The sequence below is a fragment of the Castor canadensis genome, chromosome 12 (assembly GCF_047511655.1).
Source record: "Castor canadensis chromosome 12, mCasCan1.hap1v2, whole genome shotgun sequence".
Classification (NCBI taxonomy): Eukaryota; Metazoa; Chordata; class Mammalia; order Rodentia; family Castoridae; genus Castor; species Castor canadensis.
Genome location: NC_133397.1, coordinates 96810143 through 96831534, shown reverse-complemented (window position 1 = coordinate 96831534; position 21392 = coordinate 96810143). Strand labels below are relative to the sequence as shown.

At 41.4% G+C, this 21392-nt stretch overlaps 1 pseudogene; it reads right to left on the bottom strand.

The window, feature by feature from the left end:
* Positions 1-4113: 4113 nt before the first annotated feature.
* The window catches only part of LOC141414899 (Golgi apparatus membrane protein TVP23 homolog B pseudogene), a 109029-nt pseudogene continuing 91750 nt past the window's right edge, over positions 4114-21392 (bottom strand).

Genomic DNA, 21392 nt, shown 5'->3' with positions numbered 1-21392 from the left:
TATTGTTCTAGAGCTTTTGGCCAGTACAATAAATCAAAGAAAGAAAAAGAGGCAGAGGGATTAAGAGAGAGAGAGAGAGGCAGAGAGACAGAGAAAATGAACTGTTACCTGCAGATTCAATAGCTAGATAAGTAAAAAATGTGAATGAATGTGCAAATAAATGGTTAAAATCCGTAACTTGAGTTTAGCAAGGTTGCTGGGTCAATATTTTAAAAAGTCAGTTGTGTTTCTGTATGCCATTAAATTACTAAAAATAAAATTTGTGAGTAAAATATGAGATAAAATAGCATCAAAAATAACTAGGAAGTTGGGCACAGTTGTTCATTCCTATAAGCCTAGCTACTTGGGAGGCAGAGATCAGGAGGACTGCAGTTCCAGACTACCTGGGCAAAAAAGTTAGCTGGGCGCGTTGCTGCATGCCTATGGCCCCACTTACAGGGGCAGCATAGGTAGGAGGATCAGTCTGAGACTGGTCCTGAGCAAAAATGCTCAGTTACAGTTATATGTGAAAAATAACTAAAGTCAAAAGAGCTGGAGATCCAAGTGGTAGAGCACCTGTCTAGCAAATATGAGGCCCTGAGTTCAAATTCCAGTACCACCAAAAAGAAAAAAAGCTAGGAATAAATCTAACAGGAAATGCATAAGACCTCCACCTCCAGACAGAAAGTTAAGTCATTAATGAGGGAATTAAAGAAGATACCAGGTACACAAAAGGAGATACCATGTTTATGGATTAGAGCATGTTAGAACCATGTTGATTCTCCTCAGATTGATTTAGATTCACTGCAATTCCAATAGTGACAACAAAAATTCCAGCAGGGTGTGAGCATGTGGATTTTCACAAACTGATCCCATAATTCTAAAAAAATATCAATAGTGAAGACAAGCTAAGATACTCTTTTTAAAAAGAAGGAAGGAAGGAGGAGGAAGGAATGAAAAAGAGAGAAAGAAAAGAAGAAAGAAAAAGAAAGAAAGAAGGTAGGCACTGGTGACTCACTCCTGTAATCCTAGCTACTTAGTAAGCAGAGATCAGGAGGATTGTGGTTCAAAGCCAGCCTGGGCAAATAGTTCCTGAGACCTTATCTCTAAAAAACCCATCACTAAAAAGGCTGGTGGAGTGGCTCAAGATAATAGAAAAAAAAAAAAAAGAGGTGAGAGAATCTGCTCCATTAGCTATGGAGACATTGTGACATTCAAAGTGTGATATTAGTTCAAGGACAGAAAAAGAAAACCAGTGAAGCAGAACAGAGATATACAGCATGCATGTGTGGACACATGGTTTATGACAAAAACAGAATAAGGAGAGCAAGAGTGCTTTTTTTAACAAACAGTTCCAGAACAATTAGATATCCAGATGGGGAAAAATGAATCATGACCTCCACTTCACACCATATACAAATACGGATTCCAGGTGTGAAAGAGAGTAGTGAAGGCTCCAGAAGGTAGTACAGAAAAATAATTTAATGTTTTGGGGCTAGGGATACAAAAGCACTAACTTAAGGAAAGATTGACAAGGTAGACAATATTAAAATATTAATTTCAATTTAGTAAATGACACCATTGGGGGGGAGTGCACAGAGCTCAGGCACAGAATATATTTTAAAGGCCTACAAATTATTAAGAAAAAGATAAATACACCAATAGGGGCAAAGGGGAAAGGTAGGAATAGGCACCCAGGAAAGAGGAAATCCAACTGGCCAGCAAACAGAGACCCAGGGGTATCCAGAGAAACAGAAACAATAGGATCCATACACATAGACAGGAACAGATTTATTTTAAAGAATTAGCTCACAGTATTGTGGGAGTGGTAGCAAGTCTGAAATCTGTAAGGAATGCTGGCAGGCTGGAGACCCTGGGGAAAGCTGATGTTTCAGCCTTGAGTCTGAGGGAATCTGGAAATTAAATTCCTTTCTCTCTGGATGATCTCAGGCTTTGCTTTTAGGGCCTTCAACTAATTGTACGTGGCCCACCTCATAAACCAAGGTAGTCTGCTTTAATGCAAGCCTGCTCATTTAGTTGCTGATTACATGGCAACACCTAGTTTGTGTTTGACCAAAGAACTGGAGACCATAGCCTACCTTGACAATTTTACATACAAAATTAGCCATCACTTTGAAGCTCCCCAGTAATGGAATGACTCACAGGAGATTCACTAGGCTGAGTGTGTATCAATAGTTCAGTCCATTTTGTTGCTGAATAGTACTATGTGGTATGATACTCTTTAATTTGTTTGAACTCAGTGTTTTGTGCTTGCTAGGCAAGTGCTCTACCACTTGAGCCATACCCCAGCCCTATCTCTTGATTTTTGAGACAGACTCTTGAGATGTGGCCCAGGCTGGCCTTAAACCCGTGATTCTAGCTGCCTCTGCCTTCCAAGTACTGGGACTACAAGGCATGCACAATTATACCTGTCTGAGCTAATTTATTTTTTGGCAGTACTGGAGATTAAACTCAGGGTTTCTGGCGTACAAAACAGTCACTCTACCACTTGAGCCATGCCCCCAGGCCTTTTTCACTTTAGTTATTTTTCAGGCAGTGTCTTGCATTTGCCTGGGTCCAGCCTTGAATCATGATACTCCTTCCTATGGCCTCCCAAATAGTTGCCATGACAGGCGTGTGCCACCACACACAGCTTATTGATTGAGTTGGGGGTCTCACTAACTTTTTGCCCAGGCCAGCCTTAATCCATGGTTCTCCCAATCTCTGCCTCCTGAGTAGCTGTGATTATAGGAGTGAGCCATTGTGCTGGTTCTGGTTCAGTTAATTTCTGGTTAAGGTTTAAGACTTAGGTCAAGGCTCATTTTTGCCTACCAATGTCCAGTTTCTCTCGAGCCATTCATTGAAAAGGCTTTCCTTCCTGTATGGAACTGCTTTCACATTTTTGACAAAAGTTAATTGAGCGTGTTTGTATGGGTCTGATTTGGGGCTTTTGACTCTGCTATATTTATCTATGTCTGTCCCTCTATCCATACTACACTCCCTTGATCACTATAGCTGTATAGTAAGATAAGTTGATTCCTCCTGGCTTATTCTTCTTTTGCAAGATTATTTTAGCTACTCTAGTATCTGTTCCCCTACATATAAATTTTGGAACAATGGAGTAAGCTTGGCTATGTCTGGAAAAGAACTTGTTGGGATCTTAGGAGGCATTGCATTAAACTTACTGAGCAATGTGGGGAAAGCCAACATCCTTACGTTCAGTCAGTGAACCATGAACATGGTATATCTCTACATTTAGTTGATCATCTTGGGCTTCTTTCATCAGCCTTTCATAATTTCAGCATGCAGACTCTATATATTTTATTAGGTTTGGGACTGTTGTAAATAGTTTTGAGTTTTGAAATATTCATTGTAATATATAGATGCATCATTTATTTTTGTGTATTGTTCCTTATTGCTGTCCTCACATCAGTTCTATGAGGTTTTGGTCAATTCCTTGCAATTTTCTATGTAGACGACCATGCTGTTGGCAAGTAAAGGTTGTTTTATTTCTTCCTTTCCCATCTGCAGGTGTTTCATTTCTTTTTCTTGCCTTATTTCAGTAACCAGAATTTCCAGTACTATGTTGAATAAGAGTGGTGAGAGCAGACACATTGTCTTTTTCCCAGTCATAGTCTTTCTCCATTAAGTATGCTATTGTATGTATGGTTTTTACAGGAAGGTAAGGAAGTTTCTCTTTGCTCTTGTATGGGATTGTGTTAAATGTTTACCTTGTATCAAATGATATGATTGCTTTTATTCTCTAGCAGGTTAACATGGTAAATTATGGAGATTGATTTTGGAATATTGAACCAGCCTTTCATACCTAGAATAAATCCAACTTTGTCAAGATGTGTAATTTATTTTCTACATTTCTGGACTTGATTTGCTAAAGTTTTTTTTTGAGAACTTTCATATTTAATTTTAAAGAAAATCTATAATTTTCTTTCTGGTTTTGGCATTGGAATAATACAAACTTTATAAAATGAGATGGGAAGTGTTCTTTCTTCTATTTCTTCTACTTCCTCATTTAGAATGTTTAAAATGTGCCTGTGACCTGTGTGGGTATGCTGCGTGAACTTGACTAAGAGTGGCGGGGAAAAGAGAAATAAGACACACACAGACATACAGACATAAAACAGAAAAGCTGGGGACGGGAGGGCTGCACGTTCCTGATGGGAAACGTGAGCGCCTACCTGAGCCAGAGTGTTTATTTTATACATCAGTACAAGGAAAAGACTCAGGTAAAAATCAAGCTTTAACAATTCTTAGATCTAAGGTAAAAGGAATGAGGTCTGGTGGGCTAATTTTCCTAAGGCTAATGAAGCTTAATTACAACACATCAGTTCTGGAATCATCAAGACACACATGACACTTTATCTAAGGGATTGATTAATGTGGCATCAGGGCGTCTCCCAACAGTTCTGGTACTTTATCTAGTTTTGCATCAGGGGGCTGGTATGTGGACACAGCAGGTTGTATTCTTCAAGGAGATGTGAGAACAAAGGTCAAGACTCCAGGTGCTGGACAAATTATGGTAGAAGAGGCTGTGCAAACTTCTACCATGGAGAAGCTGTGCAAACTCCATTTTTCCCCAGCCCAGGGTTCATGCCTTGTCTCCAACATCTCCCCCTACTCTATTTCTTGAAAGTTCCCAATGCATTTCTATGTTTAATACAAGTTCCAACTGAGATTTAAGCAAAAACAACAAATGATAATACAATGAAATACCAAAAGGAATATTTTAGAGTATTAAAAGGGTTAAATCCTTGTAATTCATCTAATATAGTTTTTGCTATATCTGCAGGAGCAGCCACCTGATTGTAGGCTCACTACATGTCTAAAATTTGCTGTCTTAAGACTTGTAGGTTAAGGGAATCATTGTTATTTTCCCAGGCTCCCATGACATGCTTTAATGAGTTTCCATGGGAAGTCTGTTGCACTGTAGAGTGCTGCAGTAACACAAATACGTTGGAAGTCTGCATAGCACAGTAAATCTTGGTGGTGTTTGAGCATTTGAACTTCATCTCCTATAGCCAGCAAAGCAGCTTCTAGAGAATTTAAGTGTATATCAATTTTTTCATCTGTAGCAAATTGTTGTTGAAAGGCATAACTGACATTTGGCATTAAGGTATTAATATAATGAGCATTTTGAATGCTTTGGGAGAGGGCTACTGCAGCAGTAGCCATGGTGGCAATAGCAGTGATGGCTGCCACAATGCCTGCTATCAAGAGCCCTACAAATCTTTCTTCTCTTACTAACAATGATTTTATTTCTTTGACAACCTGTAGTCCTCTATCATGATACCAGGATCCCATGAAATTTGTAGGTACCAAGATATAGGGGCTTTGTTTTACTATAAGTAGGCTGCCATTTGTGTAATTGTCCACACATGAGGTTAAATTACAATTAAAACAAGAGATATTAAAAATAGTTCCATTTTTAGAAATGTGGATCAATCCAGCCAATAAAGCAAAAGGATGTTGAACACAAGCTTGCAAGCCTTTAATAACAGAGCTGCCTGAATGGCTAGTTAGATTGATTTTAGCAGTAGCAGCTCCGAGCTTCCATATATCTGATTGAATGGTTCCTCTGTTTGAGGAACCTCCATCAGAGGGGTGGTCCAATACCCCATAATATTAGTTTCAGAAGTGCCTTATAAGATCAACACACAAGCTTATAGCCTGCAACATTAATAGCCATTGGAGAAGCAAATATACATTGTTCCCATGAGGTTCCCTTATGGGGGCGCCAGGGATTGTGTTTGTCATGACAGCAGGGAAAGTGAGGCCAATGTGTTACATTATATGACTCAGTGGCATTAAAGCTGAAAAATTCTAGTTTTTTATCAAGAAACTGAGTACCATTCCATAACGGAGCACTTTTCCAAATAGGCATGAGAGGGAAGGCAATAAGGCAAATTTCCCAAACATATGGGTAAAGCAACAGCTTGTCCTGTAAAATTGTAATTAGTGAAAGTAGGAGCCAGGTGTCCACTGGAGTGACCTCCTATCAGCTCAGAGTCATTAGTAAAAACTGATATAGGTAGACTTTTCCAGGTAACTGCATGAAGCAGAGGTGGATGAGGCACAAAAGCCCAGTGTACTAAGGTCTGGGTCTCTGCAGCTTTCACCTGTTGACTAGTGATGCTAATCATAGCTAGCAGAAGAACAGCAGGAGTTTCTTCCTGTCCCCACCCCTTCATGTCATTCTTGTCCATATCCACCAAGCATTTTATTTGACCCCAAGTTGGGGGAATAGATCCCCAGGTTGTTTTACTGCGTTTGTCAAGGTGATGATGTTGCCTCTTGTAGGACTGGTAAGGGTGGTTCCTTATCGCTTTCAGTGACAGGATCTCTGTCAGTTTGGTTTTTGGCAGACTTGGGCTCCTCTCCTCCTCCATCAGGTGGAGCTTCTGCATTTGATGGCTGATGGGTTCCATGCATCTTCACAAACCATGAGAGTACCCAAATTGGGCTTTCTGCACCTTCAGGAAAAACACAAGCATGGCCTCAGCCCCATAACAAGACCGGGCTAGGGCCATGCCAGGCCCCAGTCATTACATCTTTCCACAATACCTGTGGCAAATGTTGTTTATTACAATGTTCCCAATGTTTTTCAGCTGGAGTAAAGCCAGATTCAGAGCAATTAAAAAAGTTTAAAGTAAAAAAGAGCTTTGTTAATTTGAGATAGACGCTATCTCCCCCTTCTTTGTAATTGAACTTTTAAAGTTTGGTGAGCTCGTTCTACTATAACTTGGCCTTGGGGGTTGTAGGATATGCCTGTAGTATGAAGAATTTTGTAGGAGGAACAAAAAGCCTTGAAGGCGGTAGAGATGTATAGCCTGGGCCATTATCAGTTTTAATATGGAGTGGCTTGCCTATCACCACAAAGGCAGCTAAACAGTGACCTATGACATGGTGTGTTGCTTCTCCTGATCTTGGAGAGGCAAAAACAAAACCAAAGTAAGTATCAATGACAACATGGACATAATGCTGTCATCCGAGAGATGGAAAGTAAGTAACATCCATCTGCCATAATGATAGAGGATGAAGACCACGAGGGTTAATTCCCTTACTGGGCACAGACAAATGAGGAGCACATTTTGAACATGACTTAACAATCTGATGAGCTTGTTCTCGGGTAATATGAAAACGTTTACAAGGAGCTCTGGAGTTTTGGTGGAACTCAGAATGACTTTGTATGGCCTGGCTTACTGGTGATAAGGTATCCACCTGTAAATTAGTGGAGAAACCAAGGCATCAGCCTGGCAATTGCCCTCTGCCGATGGCCCAAAAAGGCCACAGTGGGGACCGGAGATGGCCCACAAAATAGGGATGTTGCATTGTTGTAATAAAGCCCTTAACTCATGGAAGAGATGAAAAAGCTATTCATCATTAGCAGGTCCAATATAAGCAGTTTCAATAGTCTTAGTACATGCACTATCTGTATACAAATTAAAAGGAACATGAGCAAAGTCCTGACAAGCAAATATAAAACTGCCTGAAGCTCAGCATGCTAAGCAGTTGAAAAACCCGTTTGTATAATCTTTTGTCCTTGAGAGGAAAAGTAAGCAGCATTTCCAGAGCCTGAAGCGTCAGTAAAAATCACAAGAGCCTGAGGCATGGGATCCTCTTGGATATTGTGAGGAAATATAAAAGCATGTTGAGAAGCAAAATTAAGAAGTTTAGAGGAAGACAAATGTTCTCCAAGCTGTCCTATGAAGTTTGCCAATGCATTTTGCCCCATGGTATCAGTATGCCATAACCAAGCTTGTTGTTCCTTGGTAAATGGGACAATAATAAGGGATGGTTCTAGCCCTAGCAGTTGTACGGTGTGAAAACGTCCCATAGCTATTAATTTTGCTACCATATTATGGTAAAGAGTGATGACTGTAGCAAGGGAGTGAGGTAAATGTAACCACTCTAGTACTCCCTAAGTCTGCCAAAGAACTACTGTGGGTAGACTTGTAGTAGATAAAATAGGAAACTGTATTGGCTGGGAATAATTATCATGAGTTTTCTGACAATTATGAATAGCTTGTTCAATCTTAGCCAGGGCCATACAACCATGGCTGTAAGATATCTAGGTATAGGATATCTAAGAGATGATGGTTGAGTGTCTCCCTGTAAAGTTTTAAAGAGAGGAGACAGTTCACAGGTAGTAAGTTTTAAGGCAATTTATCTCACCTAATAACTTTTGAAAATCATTTAAAGTTTTAAAATTATCCTTACAGATTTTTATTTTGGGGGGGCTGATAGTCTGTCCCTTCATAAGCTGTCCCAAATATGAAAAGGGAGATTGTTTTTGTACCTTATCTGGAACTACAATAGGGCCCATTTGGCCAAATTATAAACAACAAAAGAAGTTTGGAAGAAGTGGGCTTACCTGGCATCCATTTTTAGTTCTGTCTATACTATAGATGATATCCTGACAACTTAAAAACACTGAAGAATGTCAACAGACAACAGTTAAAGGTTTTGAAAAAAGCCAACAATATTTAGAAGGCCAAACTCAATTGAAAATATGTACTGGGTAATTGCAAATGCTCTAAAGAAGGACCCAGCCTGAGAATGAAAAGACTTAGAATGGCCATGATTAAAACACTGAAAAGTAGTTTGGGAATTGTTAGACATTTAGTTATTTCCATTGCAGACTGCATTTTTAGGAAAATAAGTATGACTGACAGTATTAAAACAGCAGCATTAATGCTCCTTGTTACAATTAGGAACACATGGACACACACTTGTAAAAGTCTAGCATCGTTAACTTTAGATCTCTTTAGGTTATGGGGCTAATGACTGTGATCCCAAATAGCCTTATTTTTTTATGTACAATTACATTTTATACATATACAGTAACACTTATTTGACTAAAACTAATATAGGCTAGGTTTTAAGTAGCAGGATTGCTCAAATGGCAAGGTTTTTCTGAATATTACTGATTATAAACAGCACACCTGCCAAAAGTTTCATTAAGCATTTTATATGTCAAAGGTTTAGATGCAATGCTTTTGGATAAACAACTATAGCTGGTCAGTTAAATGTAACACTTTTGGATAAAAGAGAGCTTTAGCTCATCATTTTACATAAACTGACACGTTTAACTCTGTAAATGTTTGTACCATATTTAGATGAAGTATAGACACAAAGCACAGTTTTAAAGTGATCATTTAAGAGACCTTTGCATGAGCAAATATATAAATGAACTCTGATTTAGCAGTACTTAAAGCTTGACAAGATCAACAGAAAACACAAGTAATTACTTTGATAAAATCTTTCCCTATAACAATTTTTTGCAGATGTTACTTGGAGCAGAATAATATTAACATAGCCTTGTTATGTTATGGACATAGAGAATTAGATTTTAGTTTGACATGACCCTAAAAATCTTTTGGGCAACTCTTAGATTATAGCCAACTTTAACTTTATCACACACTGAATCTTTCTATTATACACTTTTAAAACTTACTCAGACCTTCATACAACATACTAAGCCCTCTGATGGTTTGTCCTTATCCCTTCTCTCCATATTTGAAACAATCTTTAGGACAAACCCTTCTTTACAAAATCTTTTCTCATCCCAAAACATTCCTTTTTTCCTTTAACTTTCCCCCCAAAAATACATTTAATACCTATCTATATCTTTTCTACTTGTACAATTTATAACTTGTATTTTAAAATAACTTTTATAAGAATTTTAAATTTAAATAAAATTTTTAATTAACCTTATTTTTAAGGGCAACTTTTGTTACTAGATCCAATCATAAAAGAATTGAATGTAAATTATAATAAAATGAAACAAATTAAGGTTACTGTCAATTAAATAATGCCTGTAATTTAGTTAGACCTGATTATAACGTAACCTTTGAAAAACTGGTTTTTCTTAAAAGTAGCAGCAGAAGAGGTGGGGGAGAGAAGAGAACAGAAGTTATTGTATTTCTTTACAATAATTTTATAAAAAATCCTCCTAAAGATGTTTAAATATACACATATGTAAAAAAGGTTTTAAATTAGGCATGCCATAAATGTCAATTTAAGCACACATAGATTCAAGAGCTCAAGAATATGTAAAAATTAACTAAGTGGCCACAAGTACATTGATAAGTTATTTTTAGTTACAGATTGAGAAGTGTCCCATTCTGTTCTTTTAGGACTCATTTTAACAGCTGTGGCAAGAGTCAATTGTAGGAGAGTTTTAGGTCAGTCTCAGTTTTTAATAAAACTGTTGCCATAGCTATCAGTTTTTTGTCTCTAATAAATTAATCATACAATAGACATAGACAAAATTCACAATGAAACACAAAACACATCAATATACACAAAATTTACACAATGAAACACAAAACAATTACATTAATTTAGAGTGCACTCTTAGATACTGAAGACTTTAGATTTACCTTTAGATCCAGTTTGTCCCATATTTATTACTCCCGACTATATTCGGAATTTCACTCTCCCCTTACCTTATTTTCCTTATGGACGTGTCCTTTGGAGAGTGTTCCTTCACCTTATCCAATGAGTTCTCCTGTAATCAGGCCCCAAGGTAGGGTGCCACTTGCCTGTGACCTGCGTGGGTATGCTGTGTGAACCTGACTAAGAGTGGTGGGGAATGAGAAATAAGACGCACACAGACATACAGACATGAAACAGAAAAGCTGGGGATGGGAGGGCTGCACGTTCCTGATGAGAAACATGAGCGCCTACCTGAGCCAGAGTGTTTATAGTAATAGGTCAGTACAAGGAAAAGACTCAGGTAAAAATCAAGCTTTAACAATTCTTGATGCAAGGTAAAAGGAATGAGGTTTGTGGGCTAATTTTCCTAAGGCTATAGAAGCTTAATTACGACATCAGTTCTGGAATCATCAAGATACGCACACCTTATCTAAGGTATTGATAAATCTGGCATCAGGGAGTCTCCTAACAGTTCTGGTACTTTATCTAGTTTTGCATCAGGGGCTGGTATGTGGACACAGCAGGTTGTATTCTTCAAGGAGTTGTGAGAACAAAGGTCAAGACACCAGGTACTGGGAAAATTATGGTAGGAGAGCTTGTGCAAACTCCATTTTTTCCCCAGCCCAGGGGTCATGCCTTGTCTCCAATAAAAATGGGTGTTAATTCTTCTTTAAATATTTTCATCTGAAGATTTCTTTTTTGAGAGTCATGTACTTTCAATTAAATGTCTTTAATGGTTCTAGAGCCATTCAGTTGAGTTTGGTAGTTTGTGATTTTCTGGAATTTGACTGATTAAGCTGGCAACAAATTCTCTAAGTTTTCCTTAAAGAAACCAAGATGTTTGTCTGATTTCTCTTTCATTCCTGTAGGATATTTTCACTGCATATTGGATTTGGTTGGCAATTCTTTCTCTGAGTACTTGAACAACACTGTTCCTCTTACTTCTGGCCTGACAGTTTCAGATGAGACATCCGCTGACATTCAAATAGTTGTTCTCCATGTGAATGCCTCGTGTCTTTCTGGCTCTTTACATATCTTCCCTTTGTCTTTAGTTTTAGATGTGCAGTTATATGCTAAGAAGTTTAATTATGGTTTATTTGTGTTGATCACTCTGGACACTGCTCTGCCAGGGGTATGGAGGACTAGCTCCCAGCTTGGGGGCCTTCACTGCTGGGCACAGGAGTCCAGGAACCTCAGTCGGGTGTCCTGTTATAGGGGATGCAGGAAGGGCTGGAATCTTTTTGCCCACTGGTATTTTGCTGGGGTAGGATAGGTATTGCCTAAAAAAATCTTTTGTTGACAGATCTTTTTTCCTGACCTGTCCTTGACCAGGGGGAACAAGCTTTCATGCATCTCTTTTGGTGGGTGCTGTTTGGAGGTTTCTGTGGTACCCCATCAAAGATCAGGGGTAGCAATGATCCCAGGCTGCTCACCACATACCATTTCTCAAGTCCTGAGCTCCCTTGGCTGTCTTCTTTCCACTGCTCATTGTTTTCTGTGCTCTGTCTGGGATTTAATTGCCAAGGGAAAAGCCTGGAAGGAATGGGACTCTACAAATTGTTGGAACCAGCAATACTTCTGTCAAACTTATGGTTTAATGTGCTTCCCTTTATGCTGGTTGTACTCCACTCTTAAAGGGGGTTAAAAGGCAAAAAAGTCATACTTACTTGAGTCATGACTTGGTGCACATCATTCTGTGTTCTTATGTACAGCAAAAACAGTGTTTCTTACACATAAGCTGCATGGGCCAACCCAAGCCAACCCTTCTGAAGAGCCTGGTTTAGGAAAGTTATTTGACAACTTCTCATAAACCCAAGCTAGCTCTTCACCTGGGCCATCTGAATGATAGCCCATGCTAAGTTTCAGACCTACCTATCCCAAATTCTCATCTCAGTCTCTTCTTTCTTTCGATGTGCTCCTCCATTTCTCTGTAATTCTCCCCATGCCCTTCTAGCCCATCCTTCCTACACAGGCTTTTTGGATAATCATTTACCACTACTGCTTATTGACTGTTGGCAGAAGGTTAACCTAAGGCCCTGCTGTTTGAGAGAAGGTTTCCTCAGCTACCCAAGATGGGCTGAGAACGAGCTTAGGGAACTACCCCAGAAGTTCACCCCAGAGGCCAAAGACTCTTAACAAGCTCTTTATAATAACCTGGGAGTACAAGTTGATGCACTGGGGCCAGTTGCCCTACACTGGACCCATGAAGTAACTGAGCCAGGGTAAAAGAAGTTGAGTTTGCTTGCTGGCCCCAGAGCCATCTAGTACTCCATGAGCCTGAGGCAGGAGGATACAAAAGTATAGTCTGGCCAAGTATAGTCTGCCATAGGACACACACCAAGTCCCACCTAGAACATGGCCCCTTCAGGAAACATCTGGTTGGGAACACCCTTGGAACCCCCTTTTTGTGATCAGCTCAGTGTCTGTTTCATCATGATAAGGGAAGATATTTGACAGAGGGAAAAATTCCCAGAACTAGCACATGAAGAGGGCTGGAAAGCCTGTCCTCAGTTGACCTTTTGAGATACCCCCCCATATAAAGCCTCATACATATGGACTACATCTCATGCCTATAATTATAACAGAATGTGTTATGGGCAGGAACATGTGCAATGAAAACTAAGATATAACATCCTCCTATCAAAGGTGTCAATCATAAGAAGGAAGTCCCCTCTCAGCCCCCTTTCAGCCCTCCCCCCACCGGCACCATGCAGCCCTGACTTCTGCCTTAAATTACAACACAGACAGGAGAATCAGGGTTTCTTCACTCAAGTCCACTCCTATCTTCTGTGGGAATATATTTCCACTTGCAGTAAATCTACGGTTTGCTTGCTACTTCTGTGTGTTTTGCCCAATTCTCTGTTAATTCACCAAGAACCTGGATCTCACAACCGAGAGATACACATACCCCCAGGATGGTGTCAGGCCTTTCTCTGTCTCCTGACTGGCTCTCTGTCTCCCCTCTTCTTCCCACTCTCTTCCCATCACCCTACAATTTGACCCACCAATATTTCAGGTTCTCCACTTGCTGGTGGCCATGCTTTCTGGGCACCAGCATTCTCCTCTTTGGGGCACAGCCTTGGGGCCACTCCCCTGCATCTCCCTCACAGGCTACCCTATGGGGAGGCAGTTCATCACAGTGTCTCTGTCAGGCAAGATAGTCTTGGAAATCAGAGTACTCAAAGTCCCAGCTCACAGAAATGAGCTAGGATGAGCTAAAATGAAAATGCATAGGTCCTACCCACAGCTCGAGGTGGCCCTAGTCTTCCATTCTGGGAAGGCATCACATTCCCCTCCTCACCCCCCAAGGAAGCATCTGGCTGATGAATGACTAAACATGGGAGGTCAATGTTTACTCCAAGAAAGGCCACACTGAGGCCTGATGGCCAGTCTAAAGGAAATGTTTTCCCTAGTGATCTTACAAGGCTCAGCTTCTAAGAGCTCAGGAGGGATTTACATTTCATCTTTCCATGACACAGGTCAAATAGGAATATTCTTTTCAGATACAGTGAAAATTAGCCTCTGATCACCTGTGATACAGCTGTCCACTCCTGTGACCTGTATGGAGTTCCCTTTAAGCCCACAGAATTATCCAGTTTTACCATGGAATCAGGCGATTGCTCATTAGTAGTTGCACCTGCAACCTGAGGGGAATTAATTTTCCATTCTGACCTATGAGTTCCAACCAATGTTAGCTTTAATCAAATGCTGAATGAGTTACAGCCAGATTTCTTTTAAGCCAACTTCCTGAGCCAGAGGTGTGAGGTGGCCAAAGTATAATAGTTTAGAAAACAAGTTCTGGTCTCAGCTGGAGGAGGCACCTCATGGGAGAGGGAAACCTTATTAAGGGGATCGACTGGAGAATAAAACAAGTGCACTTGCATGGTATTAAAGTCAGGGCATCCCCTGAGTCTCACACATGGGATTAATTTTGCCATAATAACAGTTTAACAAGACAGGCACTGCAATACAGCCTGTTTGCGGACAGGACACTTGAAGGGACTAAATGGGATCCCAGAGTTCTAATCCTTTCTTCTGTCCTATTTCACCTTCCTGCCAGAAGAAGGGGAGGGGTAGAAACAGAGCTCTGCAGAAGCTCACTTTGGAAAATGCCTTGCAATAGAATCAAGAAGATTGATGTGCAGGCAGACAGGTAATAGCTTTAAAAGTGAAAGAAATCTCAGAAGATCTATGGCACTTTTAACAAAATAGGGGGAAGGTAGGCAGAACTCAAAACGGATCTTTGGTAATTATACCCAGAGGAAGTCCCTAATGAACCTGGAAACAGAGCTCTGAAGAAAGAGAAGGAAGATAAATTCAAAGTATTGTTTATGTAACCTTAGGGGTTTTGAACACCAAGAACTTACAGCACCTCAAACAAATGGGGTGAGGAAATGAGAGGGAGGGCAACTGAGTATTAAGAAAGAGAGTTTTTGGCAAAAAGTCAAAGCCAGTGATCGGATGTGGGGGGGATAAGGGAGGGAAACAGGTAGGCATGGCTTTCATGATAAAAGGAAAATTTACAAAAATAAAGGCTTGCTTTCTGAAGAAAACAGGTAGAGGGCAGAGGGCTTGGGGGCAAGGAAGCTCTGTCTTATCCCACCATGTGCCCCCAGCAGAGCTTCGCAGCATAGCCTGTCTTAGTCCCCAGGCCCTGGAGCCCAGGCACCAGGCCAGCAGCACTGACTTGGTGCCTCTTCTTGTTCTCTGGTACCACTGGGCTGAGCTGGAAGTGTGTCCACTGTGGAAAACACCAGAAGACTATTGTGGGCAGCATGGGGGCTGTGCACCCCCCTCCATACTGACTGAGTCCAGACTGTGTGGGGAGCCGGCCCCAACACTCAGCTCCAGCCAAGAGTGTAGGAAGAAATTACAAGGGCTGCTATAGACCCTCCAAATTCACATGTTGAAACTCAATCCCCAATGCAATAGTGAGGGTCTTTAGAAAGTGACTAGGTCAGAAGACAGAGTCCTCTTGAAGGGCTGAGGGAGCCTATTTCCTCCTTTCTACTCCTCCTGCTATGGGAAGTCTCAGTGTTCCTCCCTCCTGTCACATGGGAATGCAGCAAGAAGCCCTCATCTGCCAGGAACAGGCCCTCAATGGACAATGAGTCTGCTGACACCTTGCTCTTAGACTTCAGCCTCCAGAGCTATGAGAAACAAATGGCTGTTGCTTATAAATTACCCAGTCTAAGGAATTCTGTCATAGCAGCAGGAATGGACTGGTACCGAGACCATAGTTTCTATGACTGAGGAATCTTAATAATCATTTAGACTTGAACATCTTCACAAAGCCCTTTTCCATATGTTAGCTCTCTGAGGCCTCACAGCGACACAGTGACAAAAGGTTCAGATGTTACCCAGGATGGTAAATATTCTTACTGGATTAGTACACTAATCCAGTAAGTAACTAGTACATTAGTATATGTACTAGTTGTTAGTATATGTACTAACTGCTAAATCATTTTATAAATTGAAACCAAGACTTCAGAAGGTTTTTACACTGTCAAAAGACAAAAACCAGTATAAGAAATTGGTTTTATAAACCCGGATTGACTAGGAATTCTGTGCTACATGCTCATGGAAGATACAACTCAGATGGGCCTTACCCAACTCAATGGCCTACTTGGCTGTCCCTCAAAAAAGCCACTGTCTCCCTTTCCTCTTCAGGGAGCTCCTCCTCATCAGAAAGCAGAGCTCCTTCCTTTCTTTCTTCCCTTCTTCCTTCCTTCCATCAATCAACTTCTATTTATTATATGCCATGTGCTAAGAGCTAATGTAAACATTACCACATCTGACAGGCACAACTCTTAATGTAAAAATAACCCTTATAATGACATTTTAAAAATAAGCTTTATTTATGTAAAATTTACTTAAAATAGGAAGAGAATTTTAAGTGATATACCATAACTTGATTAGAAGAAGAGTAAGGACTTGCATTAGTCAGTTTCCTATTTTTATACCAAAATACCTGAGATAAATAACTTAAAGAGAGGTTTTGAAGGTTTTAGTCAGTGACCAATTGGCTCTGTGGCTTTGGGCCTGTGATGATGCAGAATATCAGGTAAGGAGTGAATGATAGAGCACAGCTGCTCACCTCATGGCAGCCAGGAAGAAAGAGAAAGAGAGGAAAGAGGTAGGGTCCCAATATCCACCTCAAAGGTATGCCCTCAATACCTTACCTTCCAGTAGGCTCTACCTCCTAAAGGTTCTACCCTGTCCCAATAGTGCACAGGCTAGGAACTAGGCCTTTAGTGCTTGAGCCTTTGGGGGACATTCCAGATCTAAACTGTAGCAGGCCTTTGGGTAAAAAAAAAAAAATGTAGAGGCCAAAGCCCCAAATTCATGGCATGCTCAAGAAAGAGCCCTGAGATCTTGCTAGGGCTGGGTTGAGGTTAATACTGGAAATGGAGGTAAGGATGACCTGCATAAGCCTTGAATCCAGCCTGGTTTGAAACTTTATTTGGACAGGCAGGATATGCCCAGGTAGCAAGCAAATGTTAGGGTCAGCATAATCCTTTTGAAGAATGATATCAGTAGAGCAATAAATCTAAGACAATCTCACAGACACAAATGGGCATTTAATAGAGGCTTACTAGATGGGTGAAAGAATTAACCAATCAGTCAATCTGGAGAGAACAAGTCAAGAGATTGTTAGTATCTCTGTGAGCAAGATGAGAGGCTGTCCATGGAGGCTAAAGGTGTCCCTGCTTTGCTAGGGGGTGGCCTGTAACACTGAGATAACACAGCCCTCTGGTGTGTAATGATTAGACCTAACTTGCTGACAGCCCTGGAAACAAAGATGGAGATGGAAGGACAGGGGTGGTGGCGAACATGGCTGCCCAGGGGCCAGTCCTGTAACTGCTCCAGGAAATAAAGGAGACAGTAGAGGAAACAGCCAGGTATCCTAGAGGTTGGGGGGGTGGGGGAGTGCTCCCACTGTGGGATGGGCTGCTTGTCCTCTACTTCTAGGGCCTGATGCTGTTAAGATGGACCCCAGAGACAGGCCTGCTCAGAATCTCATCTTTTAACCCCATGAGAGGGCCAGTATATCCACCCCCCTGGAAAAAGAGAGTCACAGACTGAACTGTTTTCTTCATAGACTGCTAGAGGCCTATGTTAGTAACCCTTTGGGAAGCAGTGACACTCATGGGAATCAGTATTAGTCACACATGTATGTTTTACCTCTTTGCATGGAGCTTTATAAAAAAACTTGAAGAGGCTGGTTGAGGTTGATGTGAGGGTCGCCAGGACCTTTATTCTTGTGGGTAGAGGGAGAGTGGGACAGGTGGGATTTACCTGCTGCCCTCCTGAGGAGTCAGGCCTCATTAGCACGAGGCCTGTTCGTGTCCTGGGTCCTGCTTCCAAGTGCCCACAGCGATACCAACATTTGCACAGCACTATCCCATCCCCATGCCTCATCCACATCAAAACACAGTAGTCCCATGAGGTGTGTCACCATTAACAGTAAGGAAATTGAAGCCCGGGGTCACACAACCAGAAGATGGATGTGCCAGGCTTGGAGCCCATATTTCTTTTTTTTTTTTTCATTTTTCTTTTATTATTCATATGTGCATACAAGGCTTGGTTCATTTCTCCCCCCTGCCCCCACCCCCTCCCTTACCACCCACTCCGCCCCCTCCCTCTCCCCCCCCTCAATACCCAGCAGAAACTATTTTGCCGTTATTTCTAATTTTGTTGTAGAGAGAGTATAAGCAATAATAGGAAGGAACAAGGGTTTTTGCTGGTTGAGATAAGGATAGCTATACAGGGCATTGACTCACATTGATTTCCTGTGCGTGGGTGTTACCTTCTAGGTTAATTCTTTTTGATCTAACCTTTTCTCTAGTACCTGTTCCCCTTTTCCTATTGGCCTCAGTTGCTTTAAGGTATCTGCTTTAGTTTCTCTGCGTTAAGGGCAACAAATGCTAGCTAGTTTTTTAGGTGTCTTACCTATCCTCACCCCTCCCTTGTGTGCTCTCGCTTTTATCATGTGCTCATAGTCCAATCCCCTTGTTGTGTTTGCCCTTGATCTAATGTCCACATATGAGGGAGAACATACGATTTTTGGTTTTTTGGGCCAGGCTAACCTCACTCAGAATGATGTTCTCCAATTCCATCCATTTACCAGCGAATGATAACATTTCGTTCTTCTTCATGGCTGCATAAAATTCCATTGTGTATAGATACCACATTTTCTTAATCCATTTGTCAGTGCTGGGGCATCTTGGCTGTTTCCATAACTTGGCTATTGTGAATAGTGCCGCAATAAACATGGATGTGCAGGTGCCTCTGGAGTAACAGTCTTTTGGGTATATCCCCAAGAGTGGTATTGCTGGATCAAATGGTAGATCGATGTCCAGCTTTTTAAGTAGCCTCCAAATTTTTTTCCAGAGTGGTTGTACTAGTCTACATTCCCACCAACAGTGTAGAGGGTTCCTTTTTCCCCGCATCCTCGCCAACACCTGTTGTTGGTGGTGTTGCTGATCATGGCTATTCTAACAGGGGTGAGGTGGAATCTTAGCGTGGTTTTAATTTGCATTTCCTTTATTGCTAGAGATGGTGAGCATTTTTTCATGTGTTTTCTGGCCATTTGAATTTCTTCTTTTGAGAGAGTTCTGTTTAGTTCACGTGCCCATTTCTTTTAGTTTTGGGAGAATTTAGTTTTTTAAGTTCCCTGTATATTCTGGTTATCAGTCCTTTGTTTGATGTATAGTTGTGGAGCCCATATTTCTTGATTTAGGGTTCCATAGGCTTTTGATTTTATGCTATCTTCAAAGGAGAAAAATTACTTTTTGTCTTCAAAATCTAATCATTCCTTGTGGTTTCGACAAGTCCCACCATGAAGGCCCTGCAAAGGGACTGGATGTCTGGGCTGTGACCCAGGTCAGTAGTATGTGCTAGGCCTCCAAGGTGGGGCTAGTTCACCCTCCAGCAGGCATCATGTGGTTTGTTGTTGTTGTTGTTGTTGTTTCAGTGTGGAGGATTTAACCCAGTACATGGACTGGCCAAGGTCCAGTCCTTTTGGCTTTTAGTTTGTTTTTTCAGATGGGGTCTCATGGTAACTTTGCTGGGGCTTGCCTCCATCTGTGATCCTCCTACCTTCACCTCCCAAGTAGCTGGGACTATAGGCATGAACCACCTGGCATGACTTGTTTTTAAGATAGAATCTCACTAACTTTTTGCTGAAACTGGCCTCAAATCATGATCATCCTGTCTCCATTTCTCATCTTTGAGAAGTTTTTGGTACCTAATATCCTATAGTGATGAAATAAATTTGCCATGTAGTAACTGAATGGAATGTTATGCAGGCATTTCAGGTGAAAAATACAAAGACACCTGGGAAACTATGCAAATGCAACATTAAGTGAAAATATTACAGCTATGGAAATCACACATATAGATAAACATGGATGTAGAAACAGAAATATATGTGATTTGATAGAGCTATAGTTCCAAATGCTTTCAATGATATTTTAAAGTATTTGGCAACTCTCTGTGAGTACTTACTGAACCATAACTGAGAGGGGCAGCTGCTGCTTTGGGGGCTTGTCTGACCGTCCTCCCCGAGGGACACTAAGCAGTTTATTGGGGAGCTCTCCCCACTTGAACACAGAGCACATCATTTACTAAGTTCGTCTCATCAATCCCTCAGAGCTGGAAGTTCCTGACTGTGTGGCTGGTCTCCTGACTTCTGCTTTCCTCTGAGTTATGTTCCTCAGGGGCCATTGGTACTGCAGAGTTATGCTCCCCTGAAAGCAAAGAAGGGCCATTTTAAAAATGGACAGATGGCCCCCGACTTGCACCGGTTTTACTCACAAGTTCTGGACTCTACAATGATAAGAAAGAAGTATGCATTCAATAGAAACCATACTTTGAATTTTGAATTTGGAGTTTTTCCTAGGCTAGTAGCATGCAGTTCGATCTTCTTTCTTGATGCTTAGCAGGAGCAGAAGCCACAGCTCCCAGTGAGCACCAGAATCATGAGGGGAAGCAATCCGTGCTCTGCAGTGTGTGGTGCTGGCTGGGCCCAGTGTTCTGCTGGCTGGGAAATGTCATGCACTTTTTACTTACAGCATCTTCAGCTGCTGGTGGCTTTATCAGGATGTGACCCAAAAGTCAGGGAGCATCTGCTTTGCTCAGTCTTCTATGTAATAACTCCTTCTATTTTTCTGGCTCTGGGTGGACATGTGCTGATTTTCCTCCTCTCCAGACTGGCGAGGTCTGTGAGGGCTGGTGTGTGGCGTGTGGCTGGAACTCCATCATTAGGAACAATTACACCCAGACAAGGAAGGCAGCTGGGACTTTCCTGGGCAGCCTGGGACATGTGGTCCCCATCTCTATGGAAAGCTACTGTTAGTGTTCAGCCTGAAGATCAACACAAGACAACAGGGACTGGTGAGTGACAGCATATTTGTCAATTGGGGTTCCTGATGAGATGTCCTGGCTGTGTGGCCTGTGACTTTTGGCATCTCTTTCTTTTCCTTCTGGTTCTTTGGGTAACCTCTGGCACATCTTGCACCACGTGCCTCTGCTGGGTTGACAGGGTGTGGCCCATCATCCAGGGGAACTTCCCTGAGCTTTTGTTCTTTCTTCCCCCTCCATGTTTGGAGGGTAGGATGACTGGTTTCTGGAATGAGCTTCCCCGACCCACTGCCACCTTTGTGGTGGAGGGCGCAGCCCTCTCTTGGAGCTGATGGTGACAGAAGCAAAAATGAAAAGACAGGCTTCTGTAATCTGCAGTGGGAGGGTTCTGAGATTACTTTCTGAGATGACCCCAACACTTATTGTTTTAGAATCTACTTGCAAAGTTTTGAAACTTTTTCAAATAGCTGTGAAAAGATTCAAGGAGACTGAAGACCCTATGAACTTTCTCCAGCTTCTTCTTATAGACTTAACACTGATATTAACATGTTTCTAAGTTGCCCCAAATTTATCTTTTTATTGAATAAGAATAT